This window comes from Pantherophis guttatus, chromosome 2 (assembly GCF_059756535.1).
Source record: "Pantherophis guttatus breed Tessera chromosome 2, ASM5975653v1, whole genome shotgun sequence".
Classification (NCBI taxonomy): Eukaryota; Metazoa; Chordata; class Lepidosauria; order Squamata; family Colubridae; genus Pantherophis; species Pantherophis guttatus.
In genome coordinates this window covers 256,566,430-256,580,062 of record NC_142064.1, presented here as the reverse complement: position 1 = coordinate 256,580,062, position 13,633 = coordinate 256,566,430, and the positions used below count along the sequence as shown (strand labels likewise).

Here is a 13,633-nt window from a genome sequence, read left to right as displayed (position 1 = left end):
GGTTTTATTTTTGTACAGTTTACATCAGGGGTTAAATCTAAAAATTTTCGCTACCAGTTCTGTGGGCGTGACTTAATTAGTGGGCATGGCTTGTTGGTCAGGTGACTGGGTGGGCATGGCTTGTTGGTCACGTGGGCATGGGCAAGTCAACATCACTTCTTTCCCCTTTTTTGACCTACAAAAAGAAGATATACCAATTACTTCATGCAATAAATTCTTAAATAATAAACAAAGTACACAAAACAATAAGAGGTACACAAATACTTACATAAGAGCAATAAAAATGTTGTCTTCAACGTCGCTTCTTGCACCAATGATAATAATAACCTACAGGGAGATAACATGATATACAAATTTAACCATTTAATACGTAAATAAGATTAACAGAAGTACACAAAACAATAAAAAACAATAAAAGAGGTACATAAATACTTACATAAAACTGTTAGTCATCTTTAGCTTTGAGATTTTTCCACATAGCTATTTCAGTGGCACTCTCCTCACTTCCACTTTTCTTGCACTTGATGCGCAGATCATTGGCTGAGCGATGGTGTTCTCTAAACCATTTTTCACTGCAGGAATAGGGTCCCATTTTGGAAGAGGTAGTCCAATAACACTGATGGTTATGAGGTTGTTTAGATTGGAAATACTTAGGCAACTTCTGCTCTCTGAACATATCAGTTTCATTTTCGAAAAACCCCTTTCCGCTTCTGCAGAACTCACTGCAATTGTTCTGACAATATTTTTTGCTTTTTTGATACTGTCAGGAATTGCATACCTCTTCGGATCTTTTAAGACATTCTCCACAAAATCTCTATAGTCGTTGATGTCAATGTTGTAATTGAAAATGTCAGTAAATGTGCGCAGTTGTCCTTCAGCTGCTGCTCATGGAATGACTATTTCCTCGAAATCCCAGTACTCTGGCACTAAAAACTGTAGAAACTGTGGTTTGTTTGTAGTGTCTTGTAGTTGGTTCCCAGTTTTTAAATGGTCACAGTCCATCAATCGTTTCTGCAAATTTTTGATGATACTTTGTAAAAGTCTTTCTCGATGAAGACCAGCAAATCAATGGTTTTCTATGAAGTTTATATTCCTGAAGGTTTCTGAGGTAATTAGTTCTTCAACTTTTCTTTCGTATGGGCCCTTTCCCTTTGTTAGCAGTTCAAATGCCTTTACTGATTTTCTCACCAGTTTTTCAGCTTTTATTATGTCCATATTGTGTGCTTGCAGTGCAGTTGAAAGAAGTGAAATTTCCTCCAAAATGTCTATCATCAATGCCAAATCATTTTAAAAATATTTATTTTCCAGATGGGCAGCCATACCTGAGTATTTTGCACTCCCATGAAAATATTGATGTAACACAGGATAAGCACGCTACACAGCTATGGTTGTCCGTAAACTACAGGCAGCCCATCTTGGCCCAAAAACTCGACCAATCCTTATAATTTCAAGTTTTTCAGATATTTCATCAAGTTTCATTCAGTTTTTATTGGACTCCTGGAAAATAGAGCATATCTTATCAATAAAAATTTTAAAATGATTTACTTGTTTAATTTCTTTTATGTCGTCATCTAAAACAAGTTAGAGACGATGGTTCAAGCAGTCCCATATGATGATGTTTGGAAACTTGTTTGCTATTCTGGTGCTCACTCCAGATTTTCTCCCAAGCATAACGCTGGCACCATCAGAGCAGAACGCTATCAAATTCTTTTGTAGGTTGTCCCAGGTAAAGCCAACCTTATGTAAACTTTCAAAACCTGCAGAATATATTGTCTCTGCATCTTGTTTCTTCAACTCAACAAGCTCGACAAAAATAGTTGGTGGGTCCGCTGAGTCCTCAACTTTTAAGAAAACTATCAGAACCGATTTGCAGGATACTGTTGAGGCTTCATCAATGATCAGACATATCTTCAGATTCCATGCAATGATGCTGGAAAACATTTGGTTTTTAATTTCATTTGCAATGCACTCAACTATTTTACAACTGTTGGCCTTGAATGCAATCCTACTCCCAGATCTACTCCATTTTCAGTTTGTAATTCTATCAATTCCTCTATGCTTGAAATTGGTCTGCATGCTTTTGCCAGGCTCTAAACAGTTTTGAACATTTTAGAAGTGGTGCCAAATTGCCTTTCAGAAATCTTGTCCACTGCTTTTGTTATGGCTTCCTGCTCAGCTTGTTTTACGTTGTCTCTACAAATGGTGTGTGATTTTGATACAAAATGTTCTCTCATTTTCTTCCGGAGAGACGCCTAACACACTTCCTTGTTTTTCCCTGTCGGCTCAATCTTGAAAAGCTTCCACTCTTTGGACACATGAATACCACTCTCCATTGCGAAGGCATGTTTCGCACAGTATGTACAACCCAGTTTCTTGTTTGAAACTTCTAAGCTTCCAACTTTCTCTTGGAAGTAGCTGTACTGTTGCATGGTCCAGCAGTCTGGAAGAATGCTTCCGATTTTGGGTGCAGCGGGTAACTCTATACTTGATTTGCTGCTTTCTTCAGTTTCAGGTGGTGATGCTTGTGGCACAGGAGATGGTTTTTGTTCCACTTCTGCTGGTGGTTGTTCAAGCTTTGGTTTCTTGGCCAAAAAACCCATCAAAGTCTGTTGCCTTTTCATCCTTCCTGTTAAAGGTGGCAGCTACTGCAAAAAGAAAAAAAAACAGCTTTGTTAGCTGATGACACACAATGTGAAAGCAAACAGAACACCTCAAAAAGCTGAAAAAACTAACCTTCACACAACACAACACAACTGGCTCACTCACAATACAAAAGAAGCTGTGCCAGACCCAAAATGGCCCCTGCAACAAGCAGGAACCTCACACAGGCACAAAAAGCCCAAAAAAACCAACTTTCACACTTTACACACACACAACACAACACAACACAACTGGCTCACCCATAATGCAAAAGCAGCTGTGCCAGACCCAAAATGGCCTCTGCAACAAGCAGGAACCTCACACAGCCACAAAAAGCCCAAAAAACCAACTTTCACACTTTACACACACACAACACAACACACTTTACACACACAAAATTCCACATACAGCTTTGTGAGATTTTGTGTGTTTGTGTACTTAGAGTGAAACACTACAGAAACACACAAAATCTCAGAAAGCTGCACAAATATTATTTTATTTTTATTTTTGTATAAAAGCAGCTAAATCTAAAACTTCCTAAACTTTAAATGGCTAGCTCTAAAAAAAGATCAACTAAAAAAAACCCAATTAACTATTTTTTTAAAGCTCCCAAAGGGGGAAAAACTTACCCAATTGAAGGAGAAGTCAGGCAGGCAGATAGAGCTGCTTACCAATGAGCTTGATTGCAGGCAGAGAGATTCAGTTGCTTGCTGATGCAATGGATTACAGCAAGTGAAGTAAGGCAGGCGTTGTGACCAGCGGCTCAAGATTCGGTCCGAAGAGTGAAGGTAAACAAGCTGGAGGCTGGGGGGGAAGGTGGGTGGTTAGCTAGGTGGCTTAGCTAGGCCAGGCAGGCATAGGGACCTGGGGACCAGGGGAGTAGCATGAGGCCCGCAAACAATCCCGGCAGCTGCGCAAAATACATGAACCCGGGGATTGGGGGGGCAGAATGCTAGGCCGCAACTGGCAAAGTTTACCTTTTTGAGCGAGCAGCAGTCAGTGAAGTGTCTGAGTGAGGCGAGGCGAGGTCCAAGCAGCCAGGCGAACGTCTGGGTTAAGTAGCTGGGCAGCGTAGAAAGGGGAATTTATATAAGCCGGGGGTGGGTTGGGTGGGTTGGAAGGAAGCGTCGAATGGCTGGAAAAGCGACTGGTGATGAGTGGCGGGAAAAGTGAGTGAGTGGTCAAGAAGGCAAGCGGGTGACAGGGCGATTGGGTGGGCATGAGCGGGGTGGGGCAGGGATTTTTGCTACCGGTTCTCCGAACTGCCCATCGCCATCGCTATCTACTCGGCCGAGCCAGTCCGAACCGGGAGCATTTCTCCCCTGGTTTACATGCAGCATGAAATCACATACTTTGAAGTAATGTTTCATGCGTTGTTGCTTATCTTTCTTCATTCCATGTGAATTTTGAATTATAATAATTGAGTAGTAAAGTTGCTAAAACAACTCAAACTATCTGAAATAATCATATCCTTCAATTGTCCTAATCTGAATTCATATTATGACATTAATAATAATAGACCCTGTTATTAACACCAGCTGCCTGCAATTACTGCAGGTTCGAATCTCACCAGGCTCAAGGTTGACTCAGCCTTCCATCCTTTCTAAGGTAGGTTAAATGACCCAGTTGTGGGGGCAATAAGCTGACTTTGTATAAATATACAAAAGTATGAAGGCTATTGCTTAGCACATTGTAAGCCGCCCTGAGTCTCCGGAGAAGGGCGGCATATAAATCAAATTAAAAAATAAAATAAAATAAAATTTCTGAAACCAGGCCAGATAAACTGTGACCAGAAATATTCTGATATGGTTTAGATTAAATTAAAGTCTATGGCTAATGATGTTGTGTTTTTGCTACTATATAGGTGGGTGTGCTGGTGTTATATTTTATTTTCTGCATTGATAGTTAATTTCAAATTCTGTATATATTTGATTGATCTATTCTGGCTCGATGATGTAAGATCATTCATAGTTAGATAAATGAGATAGATAGATAGATAGATAGATAGATAGATAGATAGATAGATAGATAGATAGATAGATAGATAGATATAGATAGAGAGATAGAGAGATAGATAGCAGAGATCAAGAAAGAGAAAAATAGAGAGACAGATAACATATATTAAGAATAGATAAAATATCAATATGAACATAGGAGCAACTTTAATTTTTTTCTCCATCCCTTTGAATCAATTAATGAGACAAATTTTTTTTACAGTCTTCAATCAAAAGAAAAATATGTACAACTCTGAATGATTTGGGGGGAAAATCATGTAGACACTTAATTTGACAATGATGTGCTTATGAATATTAAAATTGGTTCCTGTTTTTTTATCCATGTCCATATCCATTTCAATATCCATTTCCATTTCCATTTCCATATACTGTACATATAGTAGCATACAGTGCTTTGTATATACAAAGCACTGTGAAGTAGTATATAGGTCTGCTATTGCTATTGCTATTGTGAAGAAGTCAGTAATGGGCCATTGTTTCAGATTAATGCCCCAGGGAATTTTGACTTTTTATTTTATTTTATTAGATTTTTATACCGCCCTTCTCCTACTGGACTCAGGGCGGTGAACAGCCAAGGATAAAAACATCACATGCAAAATTTAAGATTAATTTTAAAAGAATTAAACAAGTGTTGGCCCAATATAAAATTTAAAACACCCCAACTAAAATCAATTAATAATTAAAAATATCTAAGGGGGTGGGGGGCGGTCAAGCCAGCCCAGCTTGATGAAATAAAAAAGTTTAAGGGCACGGCGAAAAGCATGGCGATCTGGGATCCTACGTATCTCCGGGGGCAGGTTGTTCCAAAGGAAAGGTGCTGCCACAGAGAAGGCCCTCACCTTGGGGGTCGCCAGCCGACATTGCCTGGCCGACGGCACCCTGAGGAGCCCCTCTCTGTGGGAGCATACTGGCCGGTGGGAGGCTATCGTTGGCAGAAGGCAGTCCCGTAAGTACCCAGGCCCTAAGCCATGGAGCGCTTTAAAGGTGGTAACCAAAACCTTGAAGCGCACCCGGAACACCACCGGGAGCCAATACAGCTCACGCAGGAGAGGTGTCACATGAGAGTGCCCGATCGCTCCCATAATCCCCCGTGCGGCCGCATTCTGCACCAGTTGGAGCCTCCGGGTGCTCCTCAAGGGGAGCCCCATGTAGAGAGCATTACAGTAGTCCAGGCGAGAAGTGACGAGTGCCTGAGTGACCGTGCCTAAGGAGTCCCGATCCAGAAAGAGACGCAAGTGGCAAATCAGGCAAACCTGATAAAAAGCCCCCCTGGCCACGTCCATCATATGCTCTTCTAAAGACAGCCATGCATCCAGGAGGACGCCCAAGTTGCGAGCCCTCTCCATATGGGCCAGTAACTCGCCCCCAATAGCCAGCGATGGCACCAGACGGCTATATCGGGATTCCGGAAGCCACAGCCACTCGGTCTTGGAAGGATTGAGTCAGAGCCTATTTCTCTCCATCCAGATCCGCACGGCCTCCAGGCACCGGGACATCACTTCAAAGACTAGATCGTCTTTGTAAACATTAAGACTGATAGTCTCTTATACATTTTGAAAGATACAATAAATTTAACAGGGGGCTCCAATAGCAATAGCACTTAGAGTTATATACCACTTCATAGTGCTTTACAGCCCTCTCTAAGCAGTTTACAGAGTCAGCCTATTGCCCCCAACAATCTGGGTCCTCATTTTACCGACCTCGGAAGGATAGAAGTCTGAGTCAACCTTGAGCCTGATGAGATTCGATCTGCCAAACTGCTGGCAGTGGTGATCAGCAGAAGTAGCCTGCAGTGCTGCACTTAACCACTGCATCACTGCGGCTCACCAACAAGAACAATAGGTTGCTCAATATGTCATGATCTGGAGTTAACCATCCTGGAATATCAAACCGTCATTAAAGAAGATGGCCTCATTCACATCAGAAAAATAAGAAGGAATTATAATGGCCCACTGGAGAGTTCAAGAGTGTTGAACTGTTTTTCCACATTTTAATCTTTACAATCTCAAGAATAAGTTTGGAGACTAAAAAAACAATCAAACTTCCCTGAATTGTTCCTTTCTCAACTCTCAAATTAGGATTATTCTCCTGAGTCAAACAAAACTCTTTTCTCCAACGGCACTTTTATGGCCAAGGCTCGTTCCCAATTCCCCTTCTAATTATTAAAATCATGATTATTTATTCTCCTTTGAACAAGGTTTATGGGATTTCCACCACCACAATTAGTGGCCAATCAATGTGACAACAAATGGGATAGACAGCATGTGATAATCTGATTTGTAACAGCCTCCTGTGATGAGATCAGAGTTTGAGGTAAAGCTGGGCAAATACTGTAGCAGTCTGAAATTGCAGATAGCTCTTTCAAATCTGGGGGCAAATTGGACCTACTTCACTGTAGTTGTGGTCTTTTTGTGATTTCTGAGATTTAACTCTGTTTTGAAGAAGGAACTCTAGGAAGGATTTCCTGCAGTATTCTGTATGTCAAATGTTGCTGCTGCTGCATATACAGCTTTTTCTGCTTCAGTTTCTGTCTCAAATTCCCTGTGTCAATATGCTGATGAAATGTCCATTTAAGGTGATAATAGAAGAAAACGAGTGGTTCCATTACTACAAGCCAGGAGACTACTGGATTACTGGAATAATGTCTGAAATCATAGCTCAGTTGTACCCATTTTCATTCTCCAAGCCTCCAACCCACCAACTGAAAAGGTAATTGTGCTCTAATGTCTTTTCTTTTTATATTATATATATATATATAAAAAATTTACCACCATATTCATTATTTGTATCTATTCTTATATTACTACTAATATTTAACATACCTACTATTATAACATTTCTCTTCTTAACTTATTTGCCTTTATAATACATTGCTTTCATATTTATTCTCCAACCATTGATAGAATAACTCCCATATATTATAATAATTAGATTCTTCCTTTCCTTTGATTGCAAGTGTTAATCTTTGTATCTATGTATCTTTCTTTTTCTCCCTTGCCTTTCGCTTCCCTTCTTTCCCCAGCTATTTGCAAAGCTTCCTCTGACAGCCATTTTGCTTTCTTGTATTACTTTTTCTTTGGGATGGTTTTAGTTGCTACCTCTTGTACAATGTTGAGATACTCTGTCCATAGTTCTTCAGGCACTCTGTCTATCAGATCTAATTCCTTAAATCTATTTGTCACAGTGGTGGGTTGCTACCAGTTCTTCCCGGTTCTTGCAAACCGGTAGTGGAAATTTTGAGTAGTTGAGAGAACCGGTAAATACTACCTCTGCCTGGCCCCGCCCCCAATCTATTCATTGCCTCCCGACTCCCAGCTGATCAGCTAGAAGGAAAAAATCAGGGCTCACTTGACAAAGAAGAGGGGGGAAAAAAACAAGACACCGTCACTTTACATTGAGAAGCCGAAAAGCCTCCCAACTGATATGCTAGAAGGAAAAAATCAGGACTCATTTGTCAGCCAGGAGATCATTTGGCACAGGAGAAGGGGGGGAAAAAAAAGACGCCGTCGCTTGAAATTGACAAGCCAAGAAGCAGCTGCTGGAGGGAGGCATTTGCTTGCAGAAGTGAAATGACATTCAGCAGTTTGTTTCTGGGTCAGCTGAACAACAAACTGGATAAAAGGAGGGATTCTTATATGGTACTATGTTTTTGAAGTTTTGGGGTTTGTGCAACATGGACTTTGTGTTTCTAAAAGGGTTTGGGCGATTTCCATTGTGAAATATCCTGTCTTGAATGAGTTTTCTGCCTGCTTGTAAATGGAGCTGAACTTCTGGCTTCCACTTTCTATTATCTCTAAGCACCGATAGCTGTTTTCTTCTTGCAAAGTTTCCTTTATGCAGCTGGTAGGAATGTGGAATGAGTGTCAGGCAGTTTCCTTGTTAGCAGATTGATTTTTCCTTGCTTTTCGTATGAGTAATATTTTATTTGGGGAAATGAAGAGGGGGGGAGTTTGATTCCTTCCCAAAGCAGGTTAGTGGGGTGGTGAGGGCATGGGGATTTTGCAGTAACATTCCCCTGTCATGCCTGCCATGCCACGCCATGCCACACCCACCACGCCACACCCACAGAACCAGTAGTAAAAAATTTGAAACCCACCACTGCATAAATCCACCTTATTATGCTATTCCTGGTATGTGGTGTTTTGTATACATACAGAGAAAGAAGCACTCTTGTAATCTTTGACTTTTAGGCTTGCTGTCAAACATCAGCCATAATACTAATGACTGTTTTGAACAATATGCAGGTTGTATTACACGAATGGCTATTTTATATGTAAAATTATGACTGAAATATTTCTGCACCTATATTGGTTCTCACTGTCAGGAAGTTTCTCCTTAGTTTTAGGCAGGGGTGAAATCTAAAAATTTTCGCTACCTGTTCTGTGGGCGTGGCTTAATTACTGGGTATATGGCTTGGTGGTCAGGTGACTGGGTGGGCGTGGCTTAGTGGTCAGGTGGGCGTGGCCAAGTCGACATCACTTCTTTGCCCTTCTTTAACCTACAAAACACAACACAACACAACTGGCTCACCCACAATGTAAAAGCAGCTGTGCTAGACTCAAAATGGCCCCTGAAACAAGCAGGAACCTCACACAGCCACAAAAAGCCCAAAAAACCAAGTTTCACACTTCACACACACACAATTCCACATACAGTTTTGTGAGATTTTGTGTGTTTCTGTAGTTAGAGTGAAACACTACAGAAACACACAAAATCTCAGAAAGCTGCACAAATATTATTTTATTTGATTTTATTTTATTTTTATATAAAAGCAGCTAAATTTTAAACTTCCTAAACTTTAAATGGCTAGGTCTAAAAAAAGAACAACTTAAAAAAAAAACCAATTAACTATTTTTTTAAAGCTCCCAAAGGGGAAAAAGTCTTACAGGCAGGCAGGCAGATAGAGCTGCTCACTGATGAGCTTGATTGCAGGCAGGGAGATTCAGTTGCTTGCTGATGCAATGGATTGCAGGGATTACAGCAAGCGAAGCAAGGCAGGCATTGCAACCAGCGGCTCAGAAGGTAAGCAAGCTGGAGGCTGGGGGGGAATTGATTTTTGCTACCAGTTCTCCGAACTGCCCACAGCCATCTCTACCTAATCGCCAAGCTGTTCTGAACCGGGAGCATTTCACCCCTGGTTTTCGGTAACTTCTCTCTTTGTTCAGTTTCCATCCATTGCTTCTTGTTTTGTCTTCTGGTGGTGCTTCACTTGGGAACGTGGCGACATGAAGCTCCTAATAAACCAGGAGGAGCATTTGAAAGACAAATACCTGGGATACCTCAATACGTGGCTCCTCACAAGCCATCTGTGGAGTCTCCAGAGCAGAGTTGCTCTATAGTGGTTTTAATTTTTTGTTTGAACTTACTTGACACCTTTCTGCTCGAGATGTTAATTTTATTAATTTTACCTTGGGGAAGGTGCATGTGTGTGTATGTGTGAGTGTGTCGGGATGGATTGGATGGAAGGAGCGGGTTTGGAGTGAATTTGGGGGAAATGAGGGAGCCGGGGGCAACAAATGGAGCCCCCTCTGCTGAGTGTGCAAACAGAAGCAGATGGGGGCTCAGATACGAACCCCGGCTCAGTGTGAGTGGGGTGCTTTGCCTGCCAGAGAGGAGGGGGTCCGTTGAGGTGGGGGAGGGGATCTCTGGGGTATTAGAGAGCCAGAGCATTGTGGTTATGACTGGGAGAAGTAGATATGGCGGGAGCCAAGGGGTAGGCCACCCTCGGGGAACTAGGACTCGCTGTCTCAAAGCGATTACTTGTTCCAGCCCCTCTGGTTCTGGTTCACCAGGCTTGCCTCGTATACCTGGTGACTCAGGAAGTTAGGGCCCTGGCCTCAGGCTGCTGCTGTTTAATGCCAGGTCTGTTGTCAACAAGGCCCCCTCATTCGGGACTTAATCCTGGAGGAGGGGGCTGACTTGGCATGCATAACTGAGATCTGGCTGGGCCAGGAGGGGTGTGTGCCCCTCTCAGAGATATGCCCAGACGGGTTCCAGATATTGCATCAGCCGCAACTCCAGGGAAGAGGTGGAGGAGTGGCAGCTATTGTCCAGAACAGTCTTTGCCCTCGCAGGATCCCTGCCCCTGAGATTGTTGTTGTGAGTCTCTCCTCTTGAGGTGGGACTCAGGGATTCAGTTGGGCTTGTTGCTGATGTACCTGCCTCCCAGCTGCATTACAACAGCCCTGCCTGTGCTGCTAGAGGTGGAGTTCCCCAGGCTTATGGTACTGGGGGACTTTAATTTGCTGTCACTTGGCGATTCCTCAGATGCGGCTCAGGAGTTCATGGCTTCCATGACAACTATGGACCTGACCCAAGTAGTTCAGGGTCTGACTCATAGGGGGGGATACACACTTGACCTGGTGTTTCTCTCGGGGCAGGGGAGATATGATCTGGAATTAAGGGGTATAGATGCTTCTCCCTTGTCGTGGTCAGATCATTTCCTGCTGAGGTTAGACTTCAGGTCGCTACTCCTCCATCGCAGGGAGGCGGAGCCAATTAAGTGGTTGCGCCCCAGGCACCTAATGGACCCTGAAGGGTTCCAGAAGGAGCTTGGGGAGATACCTGACTCCCTTGTCCACAGTCCGGCTGAGTCCCTGGTGGCTGCCTGGAATAGGGCAGCATCGGGGGCACTGGACTGGATTGCGCCTTTGCAACCTCTCCATGGCAGTGGATCCAGGAAAGCTCCCTGGTTTACCGAGGAGCTCCGGGAAATGAAGCACCAGAAGAGATGTTTAGAGCGACGCTGGAGGACCAGTAACTCCGAATCTGACAGAACACTCTTAAGAGCCTTTATTAGGACGTATTTAGTGGAGATACGTGTGGCAAATTGTTCGCATTTTTCCGCACTTATTGCATCCGCTGATTCGCGCCCAGCCGCCCTGTTTAGGGTGACTCGCTCCCTCCTTAATGCAGGAGGAGTGGAGGAGCTCTTGCAGGGTAGAGCTGAGGAGTTTGTGCAGTTTCTGTTGGATAAAGTCGCTCAGATTCGGATGGACCTGGACTCTGATTGGGCAATTACGACCGAGATGACGGGGACAGGTCTTAGTCCTATTGTGTGGGATGAATTTGAGCCTGTGACTCCTGAGGAAGTGGACAAAGCTGTAGGAGTGATGAGTTCCTCCACTTGTTTGTTGGACCCATGCCCCTCCTGGCTGGTTTTCGCCAGCAGGGAGGTGACACGAGGCTGGCTCCAGGCTTTAGTTAACATGTCCTTGAGGGAAGGGGCCTTCCCGCAATCATTAAAGGAAGCAGTTGTAAGGCCCCTCCTCAAGAAGCCTTCCCTGGATCCAGCAGAATTAAAGAACTTTCGTTCAGTCTCCAACCTACCCTTTGTGGGAAAGGTTGTAGAGAAAGTGGTGGCACTTCAGCTCCAGCGGTCATTGGAGGAAACGGATTATATAGACCCTTTTCAGTCTGGCTTCAGGCCTGGCTTCAGCATGGAAACTGCCTTGGTCACGCTGATGGATGATCTCTGGCTAGCCCGAGATGGGGGTCATTCCTCCATCTTGGTGCTACTTGACTTGACAGCGGCTTTCGATACCATTGACCATGGTATCCTTCTGGGATGACTAAGGGAGTTGAGAGTGGGAGGCACCGTGTTACAGTGATTCTCCTCCTATCTCTCTGGTTGGTCACAGTCGGTGTTGGTAGGAGGACAGAGGTCGACCCCTAGGCCCCTCGTTTGCAGAGTGCCTCAGGGCTCGGTCCTCTCTCCCCTCCTATTTAACATCTACATGAAACCACTGGGTGAGATCATCTGATGATATGGGGTGAGGTATCAGCAATACGCTGATGATACCCAGCTGTATATCTCTACCCCGTGTCAATTCAGTGAGGTGGTGGATATGATGTGCCGGTGCCTGGAGGCCATGAGGGTCTGGGTGGGAGTCAACAGGCTCAGACTTAACCCAGACAAGACCGAGTGGCTGTGGGTATTGCCTCCTAAAGACTATGTTGATTGTCCATCCTTGGTTCTGGGGGCGGGGAGAGAAATTGTCCCCCTCAGAATGGGCTCACAATTTGGGTGTCCTCCTAGACTCACAGCTAAGATTAGAGCAACATCTGTCAGCTGTGGCTAGGGGGACCTTTGCACAGGTTCTCCTGGTGCACCAATTGCGACTCTACTTGGATCAGGAGGCTCTCCTCACAGTCACTCATGCCCTTGTCACCTCATGGTTAGATTATTGCAACACGCTCTACATGGGGCTACCCTTGAAAAGTGTTCGGAGACTACAATTGGTCCAGAACGCAGCTGTGTGAGCGGTCGTGGGTGCACCTAGGTACACCCACATTACACCAATTCTCCACGAGCTCCACTGGCTCCCTATTGGTCTCTGGTCACAATTCAAGGTGTTGGTTATTACCTTTAAAGCCCTACATGGCTCACGGCCAGGTTATCTTCGAGACCGCCTTCTACCGCATAGCTCCGAGCGACTGGTAAGATCCCACAGAGTTGGTCTCCTCCGGGTCCCATCAGCTAAACAATGCCGGCTGGCTGTCCCGCAGGGGAGGGCCTTCTCTGTGGCTGCCCCAGCTCTCTGGAACCAGTTACCTCCTGAGATCCGGACCATCCCCACCCTATTGGCCTTCCGAAAAGCAGTGAAGACCTGGCTTTTCTGGCAGGCCTGGGGCCGTTGATCTCGCTTTGTGATCTGACGAGATCCGGCCATGAATGGTGTGAAAGGGTTTTAATTGTTTTTAATGTTTTAATTTTTAATGTTTTTATATATGGTTTTTAAATGCATTGTAAGCCGCCTTGAGTCTTCGGAGAAAGGTGGCATACAAGTTGAACAAATAAATAAATAAAATAACTGGATTTCTTTTGAAGCTTGGCCCAAGGGTCATGATTTAATTAGGAGACTTCTGGTTGGCACCGCGGTGATTCAGTTGGGGAAATGGCGGGGCTCTTATGAGCCCCGCAAAAACCCCGACTGTCAAGCCGTTGCCGACAGGTCTGTGGACCTACCCTGTCCTGG

The 13,633-nt window shown here is 44.1% G+C and overlaps 1 pseudogene; it reads right to left on the bottom strand.

Annotated features, from left to right (window-relative positions):
* Positions 1–1,910: 1,910 nt before the first annotated feature.
* On the bottom strand, positions 1,911–2,648 carry LOC148115626 (E3 SUMO-protein ligase KIAA1586-like; annotated as a pseudogene).
* Between the last annotated feature and the right edge of the window lie 10,985 nt (positions 2,649–13,633).